The sequence below is a fragment of the Nicotiana sylvestris genome, chromosome 3 (genome assembly GCF_000393655.2).
Source record: "Nicotiana sylvestris chromosome 3, ASM39365v2, whole genome shotgun sequence".
Lineage (NCBI taxonomy): Eukaryota > Viridiplantae > Streptophyta > Magnoliopsida > Solanales > Solanaceae > Nicotiana > Nicotiana sylvestris.
Window position 1 is genome coordinate 210712028 of NC_091059.1, and position 13893 is coordinate 210725920.

General features: G+C 33.6%; 1 long non-coding RNA gene across 1 annotated transcript; it reads right to left on the reverse strand.

Moving 5' to 3' along the window:
• Positions 1–10780: 10780 nt before the first annotated feature.
• On the reverse strand, positions 10781–12555 carry LOC104221126 (uncharacterized). The gene is made up of 3 exons (XR_011406342.1): positions 12434–12555; positions 11688–11986; positions 10781–11557 (listed from the first exon to the last, which is right to left on the reverse strand). It is a non-coding gene; the product is annotated as an uncharacterized lncRNA (long non-coding RNA).
• Between the last annotated feature and the right edge of the window lie 1338 nt (positions 12556–13893).

The window sequence follows — 13893 nt, forward strand, 5'->3', positions numbered from 1 at the left end:
GAAATTCCCACTTCTAAAACAGAATAGAGTGGTCCATTTTGCTAATCCATTACTTAATCAAACTATTTTCAAAACCTAACAAAGTGCTTAATTTTTTTTTTTTTTTGCCTTTATGACTAACTAAGAGGTTTCACTTTTCAAATTATTTAAACAAACGATCATGATCAGTGAAGAATAAATCCACTACAATAGTCTATTTCTTCAAATTAATGGCCATCCCTCCAAGGAAAAAAAAACTAAGAATAAAATAAAAATCATCAGTCCTAGCAAAAATAATAGTAGTACAGAGTACTCCATTGTCTAATTAGGGATAAAACTATTTTATTAGAATAAACAAAGAAAAAGTATGATGATAATTATTAATTAAAGTTGCAAAAGCATAAAAAACAATTAGGTGTTAATTATGAGGCTTCTAGACTTGAATGGTTAATAAAATATCTGGGTCACTAGAACTGTTAGTCGAAGTTGACGAAACGTAAACGAAATCTTTTGGTCTATAGTCTATACTATCACCACACTCTTTACACTTTCTTGTTCCTTCTCTTTTTCTTTTCTTTGTGTTTTTAAGGAAAGATTCGTACTATTAGATGCCATCTTTTCAATTATTACGAATACATAATTCAAGAATTTACGTATAACACACACTTGCACTAACTTTGTCCTTTCAATTTCGTTATTTTTTTCCGGTATAGATTCAATTTCGTTACTGTAGTAAAAATTTATTCACTTTTACGTACATTTGATATGAAGCTCATAATGCAGTAGCTCTTGATTATGTCCCAGAATTAGGGGCGTTTAAACCGAACTGAAAAATCACATCAAATTGAAAAGTCAAATCAAACCGATTAAAATCCGAACCAAAATGACATTTAAATATATAATTTTTCATATATACTTTAAGACTTTATATAGAATTTATTTAAAAAAATATCTAGAAATATTTAGGATCCTCTCATGAGATGTAATATTTAATAGTAGAACTATGAAGTGTATTCATTTTTGTTTATTTTAAATAATGGGTATTATCACTTTCTTATTAAGTGTTATTGAAATGTGTCAATCATCTCTTTGTTTTTTCATAGTCATATGTCAAGATTTCTTATATCTTTTTCGAATTTGAAGCGATATTTCAATAATTTAAAATTACATAGAACATATCATTATTTAAGTCTTATATTAATTTTTATGTTTAATTATTAAATTCGGTTAACCTTGAAAGCGTACATCCACGAAAAAATTATTGTCAGACGACTACTAAGAAAATAAACTATCATGTGTTACTAAAAAAAAATCTCTCATAAGAATACTTTAATAGATCATATGTTCGTTATATTTTATTAATTTTTAATAAACATATATTCACTTATCAAGACTTTATCTATAACTTTAATAAAGTAAGATTGAAATAATATTCATGTAATAAAAAAAAAATCCGAAAATCCAACAAAACCGAACCAATCCAAATCGATATTGTTGGTTTGGTTTGGTTATGGTAAAATCCGAATCAACCCGGTCCATGTATACTCCTACCCAAAATTGTAAGGAGAATTGATTTTTTAGTCCTTTACAAAGTTGTTTATAAACGCAATATAAAAAAAAAAAAAAAAGGACATTTTAACTCCTATAGTAAAAGTTAACACCTTATTTATTTTAAATAAATACCATTTAAAAAAATTATATTCTATAAATACCTTTTAAGGTTTATAGCAAAATATTTAATTTTGGTTACCTCCTAGCCCTAAGCCACTAAATACGCTAATAAGTTACACTATTTTCTTTCTCTCTCTCTACTTTGATACATCTCATTCTCTTTCCCATCCCATTAAAACTTCCAATCTCCTCCTCCTTTCACCGGATTTATGCAAAGCCCACTTCAGAAATGCTGGTTTCGACTATGGAATTTCAGGGGATCTCAGGCTTCCTGATCGAGTCTTCCCCGGGCAAAAATCTATTCGCAATCTATGGTTTTAGTATTCGTAATCTGCCATCTCTTTTAAGAAACAGAAGCTTCTGAATGAAGATGAGGTTGTTCTGAGTGATGTGCATACTCTAAATTCTTTGGGAGCCACCGATGATTACTTGGTCCTTCAATATGCACCAACAATGCAAATCATAGTAAAAATTATAAGTGGACGCACTTTAAAGTTAATGGTTGAGTCTGATTATACTGTTGCAGATGTTAAGGTCACAATTCAAGAGGATGAGGGTATTCGATTTCATAAAATCTTTAATCTTTGAGGGATGGCGATTGGAAAATAGTAAAACTCTGGCGGATTACGAATATAATTTCAATGTATTGCAATTCAATGTATCTCATTGTATTTCATGTATTTTATTGTATTCACTGTGTTTTTTTTTCATCGAATTTCATTGTATCGTGCTGTATTCTATGTATTTTATTGGAGTCATTGTCTCGCTATATGCCATTAATGTATTCATATGTTTTTTTTAATTAATATAATTTATGTATTCATATGTATTATATAATTTCTCTGAAGAGTGCTATGTTTTTGGGGTTTTTTTTCGGTTGAGAATCTTTTTTATAACTGAAAATATAATTTTTGTGTGTTATAATTGAGTTTGTTGAGTTATATTAGGAGTCTATTATGTTAATTGATTCACATTCCGTTTTAAAAGCAGTGTAATCCCCTATTTAATGTCGTGAATACAGTCGAATACAATAATTTATCCAGCTGTAATCCCATGTTTCACTCCATGAATACAGTCGAATACACTCGAATACCACAACACATTAGCTGGACTTTCCTGAATCACATCTATTTTTGCTACTATATTCATGAATACAATAGTTTAAATACATCAAATACATCTTATAACCACAGAAAATGTATCTATAATCCGTAATATAGCAAATAATATTTATAGGTGGTTAATTACAACTAAAAAATTGTGCTTTATGAAAATTTTCCAAAAAAAAATTGGTACGGATTGAAGAATTATGAGGCAATAATCTAACAGACAACGATAAGTGTTCATCCAATAGAATAATTGTGATATCCCTAATTTGATATCCAACCCTAAGTGAATAATATACATTCTTTTTTCATGTTATTGTTCGCTTCGGAGATTAAACAATGAAAACAACTAGTCCCTTCGTTCATTTTTACTTGACACGTTTTGATTTTTCACGCCTCTTAAAAAATAATAAATAAAGTGCATAATTTATCATGATACACATTAATTTATGCATATTTTATTGGATTTGAGAAGATGATTTGAAAGAGTAATAAATATTGTGGGTATAACAGAAAAAAAAATTGTCTTTTCTTGATATGCGTAAAGTGACAAGTAAAAATGAAAATATATTTTTAGTATACCTGCCAAGTAAAAGTGAGCGGAAGGAGTACATAATAGTTAACCCAATACTCAATAACCATGGTTTGGCTGTCATTCTAAAGTTACAATCTATTGGGTTGAGAAACTAAGGTTCACTTTCCTCCAAGAGTCACATTGGTTGAGGATATCAAGTTGAAAACAACCGCATCAACTTGATGATTATTTGATCATACAATATATGGCTGTTTTCTTGAATCATGGTATGATTATCTCCAACAACCTTCCCTTAAAAATTATGTAAATAAGTGGTTAGAAGGTTAATGCAGCCTAAATATATTTAATTTATTTTTTTCGACGTAAAGCCAAGACAAAGATTAAAACCAGTATAAAGTAGAAAACAAAGGAAGAAATAGAGTCTATTTAATAGACCAGACGATTTTGCTTTGTCACTAATTAAACAAAAACATCATATGATCCTTTCAACTGTCCTAATGTAATTGGCCAAACATTTTGCCCCCTAAAGCAAAAGTAACTCCTTGTTGTTTAATTTGATCATAATCTTTATCTTAAAAATTTCATTAAGAGATTCAATATTTACTACGATAATAAAAAAAATTTATCGTATATATATATGTATATATAAAATATTATTTTCGAGAGAGAAAATTGGAATAAACCTTTATGCACCTCTAGTTTCGCAGTCTCTTTTGCTCCCTAAAACAAAAGTAACTCTGTTGTTGTTTGATCATAATTTATATTTTTAGAGAAAGAAGAAATTTCACTAAGAAATTCAATATTTATCATATATTAATAAATTTTTAAATGTTATAACGATGTAATTTTTCGAGAGTGAATTCGGTTAATTAGTCATTTTCTTTCTCAACAAGAACACCTAAAGACTCCAATAATTACTACTTTATGAGTATAAAATTCATTTTCAAATTGATTATAACCACGTGGTCCAAACGCCTGCCGACACTACGGAAAGTCCTCTGTTGGATATTTGATTAAATAAATAGTATATTACAACTTCTAATTGATCTACTTCTCTCACTATGTTTGACTCTATCTATTTTTTCCTTGAATCCTTAGACTTCAATTAAATAAAATTTCTACTCCACCAATATGAACAGCTTTTGCCAGAATTCTTTTAGATTTTCTATAGTTTTGTATTCACTATGTGAAAAGAAAAACATAAGGAATTGAAACGGTATAACATGAGTGATGACATCATTACTTAACTGTTAATTAGCTCTTAACCGCTAACATAATTCAAATTTTGAATAACGAGTCAAATCCTTTTGGTAGTGATTTAACACTTTTCTAAAAGGCAATGTACAGTTCCTAGTGCATTCTAAGTGTAAATGTCATAAGGATAATTTCAAATCTGTTTTGGCTTACGTCTTTAATTATTCTATTACCACCTAAACCTGTCAAACGGGCTGGGCTGATCCGGTTCTAGACCGGCTTAGATCGGCGGTAAAAGGGCAGGTTAGGGTTGGGTTTGTAGGTGAACCGGCATGTGCCGATGTCATCCAAAAATCACCCCGGCCCGTCCTAATAGGCCCGGAACTGTTCCGGTTCAATTTTTCACTGGCTAAGTCCGGAACCGGTAAGACCGGTAATTTGTAACTGGTAACCCATCGATACCAAGACCAGTCGTTCTTCTTTTCCTCTAGCCCGGCCCGGCTCCTTAACACCCATAGTTAGACCTGGATCGTCACTTGAATATAAATCTCATTTTTTTAATTTGGTATAGAAAACATATTTACTTAGTTCAACAAAGACTTGACCAACAAAAAGAGTTTTTTCCATCGGTCTTTTAGGCCGGGTAATTCATCGCTTCCAATCTGATAAAGGGTTTTTTTCTTTTCCACGAAAGTCCGTCCCAATAATTCTTCCAAAAGATATAAATATGAACATGAAAAAAAGGTAACCGCCTGAGTAATAACGATTAAGGAATTTAGACGCTGATGTAGCTAAGAGTCACCTTCATAGTCAATTCATTAGGGTTATCACCTTCTACCCGGAAAAAAATCACTATCACGACTACTACAAAAAGTTTCTTGATTCTCACGAAAATCTTGTGTCCTCCCATGGTTAATACCAATTAAACGCCATCTTTAGATAAACACGAATAAAGTGAAACTTTCCGTTGGAAAAAAGAGGATTCCCCCTTACTTTTCAAGTGATGTAAATAATGAGAATTTTAACCAATTTTAAGTTAACTCCCTCCTCAAAGAAAACAAATGAGATGTTGATCGTTTATTCTTTTTTTTTCTGGATTACGAATCTAATTAATCAGATTAACCCAATCTCAAAGGCTTAAATATCACCGACAATCAAGAAATAAGCAAATGCTTATAAAAATAAAATTCCTCTATTTTAGGAAAATAGAATTATCTTTTCTACTTTTATGTAAGTTAAAATCTCACAGTCAAACAAACCGCCCAATCACCAGAATTTCTGCTTTTTTATGTTGCTTTCCCACTTAAACATGTCACGTTTTTGTATCCACTCAAGTCAAAATACTTGTTCTGACAAAAAGCTTTAAAAAAACAAACAGTAACAATAGTAAGAAAAAAAATGAAAAATACCAATCAAGAAAAAAATAAAAACAAAGTCCAACGCGCAAAACAACCACGTGGCATGAAAATTATTTCTTAAACAAAAGTACTTAACAACAGTGTCACGTGTCGGCGGGTAGATTCCTAATCTAAAACCGAACAAACAAAAAAAATAAAAAAAAGGAAAAAAACATTAAAGTGGGGAAATAGTCATTAATTTCCACTCCTTATAAAAAGTAGAAAAGTGGGATTGAGCCCAACAGAAAACAGTGTTATGTCCTCGTTTTGTTTCCTCTCAAAATAAAAGTGTGTAATTTGTTCTGTTATTTTTTAGAAGAAAGAAAAATAGAGAAGGTCTGGCCGGGTTAAAGATTTTGGTGAGTAGATTGGGAGGTGGTGGGTGTAGAAATAGAAGGAAGAAATTGAAGATTAAATTCAAAGTAATGGATGATTGGTGGCAAAAAATGGTTTTTCCTGTTCGCCGTGTTTGGTTTGCTGTTTCTGCTCGTGTTAAAGCTCGTAAAAATGGTTAGTTTTTTCTTCCTTTATATTTTGGCTTAGAAAGAGTAATGATTTGAGAATTTAACAATGATTCAGTGAATTTGAATTCTCAACATGCAAAAGAGTACATATGCATGTGTTCGTTTTTAGACTATTTCCCCCGTTTTCTTCTATTTTTGTGGGATTTAAATTCTATGAGTTTAACTTTTAAGATTTTAAGAAGACATTATATTTTTAAAATTATGAGTTCATATCTATTACTTATACAATTTTAATAGATTTTTATTCCGCGTAGAAAGTTATGGCTTTAATTGAATTCGTCCAGTTGGTTAGAATAAGAGAGAAACTGGAAACTATAAAATTTCGTTTTTTGTTTTGTTTTGACTGGTACTCGTTTTGAGATCCAACTAATTTATTTCATCCTCATTTGCGAGTTAAACCTCCTGCCAACGGGAACTCCATTCCTAAAATTCGAATTCAAGATTTCTGATCACTCCATTACAACCTGTGATGAAAACGTAAAATATCGATTTCAGATAGATTACCCGTATGAATTGTACTAAGATTTTTGGGGTTTGCCCAAGTTTGTTTTTTTTTTAAAAGAAAATTTTCATCTTTATATCTTTTATTCATCTATATCTTTCCCTCCTTTTTAATTACTGGTTGTGCCGGTGCGGTGAGTGGGTGGGAGTTGGGAGGTGTGAAGATGAAGGAGAATATGTTTGTGGAATTAACTCAGCACGCAATATGACGCACGTGGAAAGTAAATAAAAAAAAAGATAAAAAGTGAGTTTGGAAACTTGATAGAAGAAAATTTACTTTCATATTTATTGAGACAAAGCATTTATATGACCTTCTTAACAAAGCTTTTTCTTCTGTGTAGCAGATACTTAGTTCTTTAATTTGGACACCATTTATGACTTCATATGCTTATCAGTTCTGATAATAAACCATGTACTAAAATTAAGACTTTACCATAAATTCATCCATGACAAAGTGCTAATTGAAACTTAATTGAAGTTGTCAGGCTTTCTTTCTTTTTTTTTTTTTTGGGGGGGGGGGGGGTTAAGGGTTCGGACCATTATATACTTTTTTTTGGGTATTATCATTAACCCGCGCCAGAAACTATTTGCATTCGGTAGCCGAAAAATGTAAAATTTGTAGTATAATTTTTCTATATAACATATAGAATGTATATAATTATATATATTCAAAAAATATATACACTTTCGCCTATTATTTTGAAACCGGCTATACAGTGTCATTATCGTTATCTACATTTCCTGTTGAATTGTGTTCAGAATTTTTTAGAAGATTCCAACATATTGATACAAAAATGATTATGCTCATAGAGGCCAGAAAAATGTTTGGCATGCTTGATTACCTAAAATTGCAGTCTTATCTTTAATAAAAGCACTAAAACATACCAAATATGTAAAGAATTCAAATCAGTCCTAGTCCATCCATATCTAAAGTAGTAGCATTTCTTGAGGTCATGAGCACTTCACCTATTAAAAAAGGCAAGCATATTTTTTAGGATGCTATTAGTGGCTTACTTCCATCCACTAGCTTAGTGCCATCAGAATCCACTCGTCTGATTTCTGTTAGAATATATTTTAAGATCCGCATAGAACCCAAAAAAAGGCCTACTTGTTAGTAAGATAAACCTCAGCCAACTAAATATATGCTTTGTTTTTCTGCAATCTTCTATCTATTTTTCTATTGCTATCCGTAAGTGTCTTCATATACCCAAGTCTAAACGTGTCAAAATTTGTCTATTCCACCGGATACCTATTAGTATCTCTTACCAACACAGTAATACTGTATAATTCTGCCCACTAAGGCTTAGGCAGATGGGAAAAAAAAATCATCTAGTGTTTACATCTGCTGGAATACGAACATGAAACCTCATGCTTCTCGTCCCATTTTATCGACCACTAGCCACACGCATGGATGAGATAAGCAGATAATATTCTAGATTCTAAATAAGTGCACATAGTATCCAAGGTATCTGATTCCTCAGTGATCCAAATTATCTCAAAAACACAAAGCATCTACCACTTTATGTGTTTTCAACTGAAAATATAAAGCATCTGATTCCTCAATGAAGACCATATACTCAAAAGTATCAAGAGGATTATCGGAATTACTTTTCTACAGCATGTTTCAAAAAGTATGATATATATATTTATCAGTACGAAACAGAAGCTTATGCATTTTACATCTTAGCCAAATATGAGAAAGAAAATTGACAGGAAAAGGGAAATGATTAATATTGCATGTTCTGGAAATAGAAGCAGTAGCTTTAGAGATTCACTTACGCGTCTGTACCTTGACTATTCTTTCCTTCAGGTCCTGGGCTTTTGAAGCTTCGCGATGACATACAAACTTGTGGCTATGAAGATGTTCAGGTTATGTGGGAAATGCTCAGAAGAACCGAGTCGGAAGTGACATCTAAGCACCAGAAGCGCAAGCGCAGACCATTGTGGAGGATTTTTGTATGGTCCACCCATAGTTCTAACTCATCCTTCTCCTCAGATCATGCTCATCAATAGACAACTTTGCTACATCTTCAACAACAATAAAAGTATCTGAAGAGTGAAGACGCGTGTATGGCGCTTCCATTTCTTGAGCCCCACAGGGTGGTATAACCTGAGATATGGTACAAAAGCTATTGTATGTCCATATCAGCATAGGATGAAGTATATCTACTATACCTCTATAGCTAGCATGACCATAACGAGACTATCTATGATGGTGTCATTTGTAAATATACCATCTTTGTGATGATCCGCGATCATGTTACAGCATTAAATAGATAAAAAGAACTGTGAAGAGCTCAACTTTCCTCTGGGAGGTTAATTTATGCTATTATGCTTAATACTCTGATATTCATCATCTGCGGCTGAATGTACAACAAATGAAAGGTTTGGGTATAAACCAGCCTCATTGTCCTGAGAATAACTTACCAGTTGAAGAGACAGGCGTTTACTCTACTCAAGCTATAGTATGTGCACTTACTCAAGTATGCACTCTCCTCTGTGCAATTGTAAAATGACAGATATGTAATTGGACAGTAGGTCACAGTAAAAATCTTAATAATTCAGTCACTTAAAATCTCACAATTACATTTAGAAAAAAGCGAACAGGAACTAAGGGCAGGGAGTTCTGGCCAAAATAATCTAATCATTCAGTCACTTCAATCTCGAACTTTTTAGAGTAGGAAAAATTTAACTAGAGGGGAGAAAAATTCTGGCGAATGGAAAAGGCTATGAGTTGTTGAAATGAAACAAGGATCCACATATTTGTACACATTTTTACAAGGTGTGGTATCAATAAGCCAAAACTAGCCAATAGAGTGGCAATGCAGCACTTTAGCATACCAACTTGATAGAGAATCTTGCACTGCTTCAACTTTGCATCCTCCTTCTGAATAATGTCTTTCCCGGATGCAATGCATAAGTTTAAGAAATGTTAAGCTGATTGAAGCGACAAAGATAAAAGACTATTAAGCTGATCCATTTAGAAAGAAAGAAAAAGAAAAAACAAAGAAATGACATCAAAAGCAGAAAGGGATAATCAAGGACAAACAATGATGGCAACAAATGCTAAGTCATTTCATGCAAAATCAGAACTAAATCCACAGAGAGAATTTGTGATGCAAAAGAACTAACTCTCATCTACCTGTCGATTAAAGAAAGAGGAGAATCACTCAAACATCATCCTTCCCCTCGGAGCCAGAACAGGTTCATCATGACTGTTCTCATCTGCTATCTACTATTACATGGAATCAGAACTGAAGAGAAATGCCAAACAGCAATTGCCGTACATTTTAAATCACTGAATAATGTTAAATCCTGCTTCAAAGTTGATCGTCAAGTAACACATAAAATTGGTGGTGTCCACAGATACTAGATAAAATTTTAGGGGCTCCCAGTTAGTACAATCCAATTTTTGGGGGTTCCCACCTCCCAGTAAATCAAGTGGTTGAAATCCAGTTGCTAGCACAGACATCAAGGGTGTAAAATTGGGTCTCTTCCAACAAACTACTTAGGACTGCCGCTGGGATCAAAAACCAAATCACAAGAAAGAAATATCGAGTGGGGTATTGGAAAGATGTGAGAAAATATTAGCAAGATGGAAAAGTTAGTACCTTTATATGGGGTGGGGGGTAGATTGATTTTGGCAAAAAGTACAAGGATTCTCTACCTACATATACGATGTCATTATTCCCTATACCAGCAAAGGTTGAAACGAGAATAGATGTTTCAAAAGGAACTTCATTTGGCAAGGAAATAGAGAAAGGGATGTTTCCATTTGGTCAGATGGAGTAAACTCACTATCATAAGGGCATCTAGGCATAAGACACTTAAAGCAACAAACTTAAAGTCTGCTTATCAAAAGGCTATGGAGGTTTAGCGGGGAAGAACAAGCTCTATGGAGGAGAGTAATTAATGAAAAATATGGGACTGAAGGTCAGTGGGTTTCAAGAACAGTAACTACACCTTATGGGGTTATTGTATGGAGGTCAACGAGAGCTTTTTGGCCCATTTTCAGTTCCAATGTCAACCTCAAAGTGGGGAATGGGATGAAAACTTCTTTCTAGGGAAACAATTGGTTAAGACAGGGGTCTACCTAAGCCAGCCACAAAGGGGCAACTGTTAGCCAAATATGGGGTCAACAGCAGTAGAACCTGAGCTTTAGAACACTGTTGATTGATTGAGAAGGCAACAGAGTGCTGATTTTTTCAGAGTTCTGGCTTAATTCAACTGAACGTGCGGACAGGTTATCATGACAGAGGCATAGCAAAGGCAACAATACAGATAAATCTTCCTATTAAGCACTCACTCATATTGGAGAACAGGTTAACTCTTGGCCTTTCAAACACATATGGAGAGTGAAAATTACTTATCATCTGTTTTGTATGACTTGTTGTTAAAGAAGCCAGCCTGACCCAAGATAATTTGAAGAGAAGGAGGATTGTGCTATGTTAAGATGTTATTTGTATGGGAAGGAACCAGAGATCAACAGTCACCTTTTTTTGAACTGTGGAGTCACTGACCAACTCTGGCAATTATTCTTAAATGTGAAAGGAAACAACTGGACAATGCCAAATTCAACAGGAGACTTACTAGTACGCTGTAATAGCTCTGGCAGCCTTTTCATGCAGAAGAATAGATGGAAAACAATCCCTGCATGCATATGAACGAACACAAGATGTTTTTAAACACAGATGTAGCTCTATTCAGAAGATCAAGATGAATTGTCTTCTTTCGTTTCACTAATGGTGTAAAGAGGTATTTTCAGATGATGCAGGATTACCTCTAGATGTTATACAATCCTTGTAAGAAGAATAAGGACACACTTTTGTTATTTCAAACTGTAAGTATGGCATTCAGCACTGCCTTTCTGCTGATAGTATATACAAGCGGTTACCTTCCTCAAAAAGATTCCCAGCCCCGCTCAAAACCTCCCCTGCCCAGAAGCCAAACAGTGACTTCCCAACTTGGCTTCCCTAGTGAATCAAACGCCATTTCTCATGGTTAGAGGAGGAGGCTTCTTACCACTAGCTACCCCAAGTCAAACAGTCTTCTAGAATTACCCAGGTGACTGCTTGTCTCCTACAGAAAAGGAGCATAAGATATTTAAGGCTGTGATTAGTACTTGAATAAATTACCGCAAGATGGAATGGAGTTTTACAGACAAATCTTTAACTTGGAAATGCACAGAAGACAGAACAGAAATAGTGGTTGATTATTAGCAGGCTTATTGGTAAACTTCATATATCCGGATCCTACAATTTAGCAATACTTTTATCCAGAAGAAGTGCCAATTTTATTAGGACAGTACACAGCGATAACGCATGACATGAAGCACATAAACTTAAAGACTAAGAGCCAAGCAATAAGGAATACAAACTTGCAATATAGGAAGATACATAAGAAACGAAATAGTACAGTTTCCTGAGAAGATATGCATTTGTTCAGTTCTTAAAAGAAAATTCAAGTACTCAGAGCTAAAAGACATATAGATAGAGAGATAAGGAAAGAGATCAACTTTCTTCTGACCTTTTCTGTTTTCCAGTAGGTAAAGTTTGTCTCAAGAGAAGAAATATTATCAGCAGTCTTCTGCTCTATTTCCAACTTTTACTCCATCTTCAGAATGACGCACTTTAGTCATATCTCGGTCTGTTGTCCGTCTTTCCATTAAAGGCACCCCACCACTGCCCACATTTCCTTTGAATGCATACACTGAATATTCCAGCTCAGGATAGGATATAAGCTCATTTCTTTTTCTTTTTCTTTTTTCATTGTAAAGTATATGAGCTTATCTTTTTTAGACCAGCTCAACTGTTTGATTCTCTGACAGAATGAGCCGCTTTGAATATAGCAGCAATTACACATCGTTGAGATCCAAATTAGCCAGAAAATAAAGTAACCAAGTGATAAATACACGCAAATATCATAAAGAAATGCCCATTAAGTCATTCATGCTGTATCATTGACTATCTAGTGCATGAAAGCAATCAAACCACCAAAATAAGTGAGCTTAGTCAATGAACCTAATGAATAAAACAAAAGATTCTCAAATCTTTCCTGGAAAGAAATAAAGATTAATTGAAGCAGCAGTAAATTGCAAGAACTTACTTGAACTCATAGAAAATCGTGAGGCAATGGGGAAAACAGGAATTTTGAACTTCTACCAAACCTCTAAGGTTAGTTAAGCACTACCAAAATAATAACATAGTTATCCGTTAGTTAAAAGGTGGACATACATCAGATTAGATTTGGACACTTTAGGGTACTAGTAAAAAGCTTTTTTTGATCCTATAGAGCATGTTCTACAAAACACACCATAGACAATTCGCTCAGTGCAGACACCATCAAGGAATATCAGCAATTTATCACCACTTAAATAATTAGTTTATGGGGGCTTCTTCAAATCGAGAACAAAAAATTACTTTGTAATTGAAAGTCGAGCAGATGGTCAAGTCAGTTTGAGGAATATCAACTCAACATTTAGCATCATGGTTTATGGGAAAGAGAATCAAATAATCAAACTGTTCCGGGGTATACATTTAATAGAGTAAGAAAAGATAAAATACAGAAGTGGGTCACCGACCCAATGAACATCAATCTAGAACTAAGAAATAATAAGATGATAAACCTACTGGTGAAAACGTGTTGTTAATATTGAGGTTCAACCAATCTTGATTTTAAAGATACACAGCCATTCTTGCATCATCTAGTTTCACCTTTCTACTGAAGTCCTAGGCTACACAATTATTCCTGCAAAACTTGTGCCAAATTTGCTCTTTACTGTAAAATACAGGAGGGAGAATGCAGAAAATATCCAGAGAGAATTATGCTAATCATACAACAGCGCGACCAATGCAGGTGTTCCTTTCTTCAAGTCCCTTTCAGTGGTTGCTAAGAAATGGGGTGTTTCCCGGTAAAGTTAAGCCCTGTAGCAGGTGAGACAAAGATTCAGGGCTCTGTGCCTATCATCTTCAAGAGACAATATTGAC